The following is a 3,387-nucleotide window of genomic DNA, read 5'->3' on the forward strand; positions in this document are numbered from 1 at the left end:
CCTCCTCCTACTACTACTACTGCTACTACTACTACTACTACTACTACTACTACTACTACTACTACTACTACTACTACTACTACTACTACTACTACTACTACTACTACTACTACTACTAATGATAATAATATTAATAGATTTTCTACATGTAATAATAATAATAATAATAATGAATAATAATAATAATAATGCAGATCATTTCTATAGCGCCCACAAACACAGCTCTAGGTGCTTTAGAATCCACATAAATGCATGTATGAACAATATTCACACATGTACACACACACAGGCACACACACACACACACACACATACACACACATATACACATACGCACACACACACTCACACACACACGCACGCGCGCGCGCACACACACACACACACATACACACACACACACACACATCACACGCTTACACATCGTACAAACATGATCTAGATCTAGAGATCTAGATATCTAGATCTAGATGTAGATCTCGACGTCTTTGGGGATATGGCTTTTCTTTGGGTTACATATAAACGAGTTTCAGTATTATTTTCATTAAGCTGGAGCTTATTATCAATCATACAGTTCTTGACATCATCAAAGCATATACCCATGGTGGCAGGCAAGGTTTTAACAACTGGTGGTGAAACAGATTTATACAACTGTGTATCATCTGCGTACATGTGATAATTCATACTCAACTGTGCTTTCTAATCACAGCTCCAAGCGGCTGTGTATATAACGTATACACGATTGGAACCTATCCAGAAAGGGACTAGATCTAGAGGTTTCACATGCTTGCACTTTTAAGAAAATCACTTTGGATTAAAAGATAACGTTATAATCAAATAAAACACGTAAGAGCAGAGACACGCCCACTCACAGGTAAACAAACGTTTTCGCCCACTGAAACATGGCCGCCAACAAACTCAAATGTTTCCGTGTCACGTGACCTCGTACGGACTCTAGTTTAAAAGGAGGTAACTCTATGACTCTATGCTTAAACCAAACCTTATTTCACTACGGTGACTCCGTGGTTCACATCCTAAAACCTAGTATTTCGCTATGCAGACCCCGGAGTCCACCTACCCTCTACAGGACTATACTATTATTAATTTGCAATTTTCATTGATTAGCATATTTTAAAAAAAATATTGAATCAGAGACTCGCTTTCTAAAAAGGCCACTGTTAATGCTATTCTTATCAAAGAAAAGGCACAATTTGATTTTTTTTTTAAAAGAGTTTTAAAAATATCCAGAAAATAACATAAAATGATTATATATATGTATTTTCTTACATGTATGTATACTAAAAGACTGAGCAGAGGCTTACAATGTAAATTCTGTGCTCTACAAGTACAAGTAGAGAAAATCTTAAGTTTGCGCAAAACAGATTTTAGAAAAAAAGTTGGATCTAATTAGATCTAGATCTATTGTAATAAAAGTAAAAGTGATTGTTATGGTGTGATTTGTTATTATTAACTCTGGTAATACAGTTAGTTGCTGAATCTAAAATTAACTGGAACTGTGCAATTCGTTTTATTTCAATTCCAAAGCCCAAAGGCATAGCAATAAGTTAGATCTAGATCTAGCAGTTGTAGGCTCTCTGGCTGCTTCTAGCATAGGCCTGCTACTACTGATTCTAGACAGGGAATCTAGATCTATATCTAGCTACAACCTGCACTATTCAAGTCAGATATATGGTAAAATAAAAACAAAACTGTGAATCGCTTTGTCAGTCAGTACATCCCAATTGCCATAGCCGCACGTATTAATAGTTGAATAATTATACCGAAGCAACACGTTATCACAGTGTGCAGGGGAGAGCGGGGTGCCCGGGTCGCTGACTGGTGGATTCGGTGGTTCGGCTTTTGTAGATCTATTCATTTTTTACGGAAAGCTCTATTACTAGATCTATTAGTGTTGTGACAACTTCAACCTCTACAGCTGAGGCGTCAAAAGATGTTGGAGAATAATAATACGTCCTGAAGTTTCAAAATTTATACAGAATAATACCGTACACAGCCAGTAGTTTTTATTTCATTGAGTTATAAAAATGGCTTTGTAGCTTGTTTTCAGAAGCAAATTTTAATAGTTCCAGTTCTACCGAATCGATTTTCACGCAAATTCAACCATTTTGATGACCTTTCTTTTCCTTTTAAAAAGATGTAAGCCTGTCGGATGTGGCAGTGCGATTAACACTAAATTGTTTAGACCCATCAAAACACGAGGCTTCGTGGCCGATCACAAAGGTCTACGGGGCTTATCTAGGCCGATTCGCCCTGCCGCGTGCACGTTCACTAAACTGCCTACTAGATAGAATCTACTACCAAAGATTCTCTACACGATCTTTGCTACTACTACTACTACTACTAGATCTACATGTGCTACTACGAGACAGTACGAGAGATGTACTACTACGAGACAGTACGAGAGAGTGCTACCCAGCTAAAGATAGTGTAACTTTGACTCAGCCACGTTGTGTACACACTTTTTAGACCCCAAATTTGACCCGGAAGTCCTTTCGGAGGATTTGACCTTTTCACTTGACCAAAGTGTGCCAAAATGGTAGCCTAGATTTTGCCCCTCCACGAAGGAAAAATCTGGCCCTCTTTCAAACCATTGGGATTGAGCAAAATTTTGCGTATCGTGCTTTGTTCTTGCAATATTCATTATGATATATATATATATATATAAGTTGTACACTGAGACAAAACTATATTAAATGAGAAAGGTGCACCATTATGAAAGTGGAACGAACTCAGTTGCCTGAAAAGGGTGTCCCCCGGTAGTTTGAGCATGTGTGGCCTAAATAAGCTAACCCCCCCCCAACCCTTACCTTATTTAGGCCATATGTGGCCTAAATAAGCACTCCCTTTAAAAAGATGTAGGCTAAACTAAACTGCCTACTAGATATAATCTACTACCAAAGATTCTCTACACGATCTTTGCTACTACTAACTACTACTTCATGTACTACTACGAGAGAGTACCACTCAATCAAAGATAGTGTAACTTTGACTCAGCCACTAGCCACGTTGTGTACACACTTTTTATACCCCAAATTTGACCCGGAAGTCCATTCGGAGGATTTGACCTTTTCACTTGACCAAAGTGTGCCAAAATGGTAGCCTGGGCCTTTGGCATGTTGTGGTAGAGTGGCCAGTTCCTTTCCATGTCACCTTTACCAATGATAGTACATAACAAGATGGGCCACTTCTCTCTTTGAGCCAATTAAAAAAGTGTCCTCAAAATTTGGTGGCGCCCTCTTCACAAAAGCGCACTCTTTGCAAACAGAGTTACCCTATTTGAGTTTTTAAAAATCAAAGTGAAACTAGCATGTTTTGGGATAAATTTCGGAAGAACGCTTTTTTAAAATGGTTACGCTGACAAAAAAC

The sequence above is a fragment of the Aplysia californica genome, unplaced genomic scaffold (assembly GCF_000002075.1).
Source record: "Aplysia californica isolate F4 #8 unplaced genomic scaffold, AplCal3.0 scaffold01204, whole genome shotgun sequence".
Classification (NCBI taxonomy): domain Eukaryota; kingdom Metazoa; phylum Mollusca; class Gastropoda; order Aplysiida; family Aplysiidae; genus Aplysia; species Aplysia californica.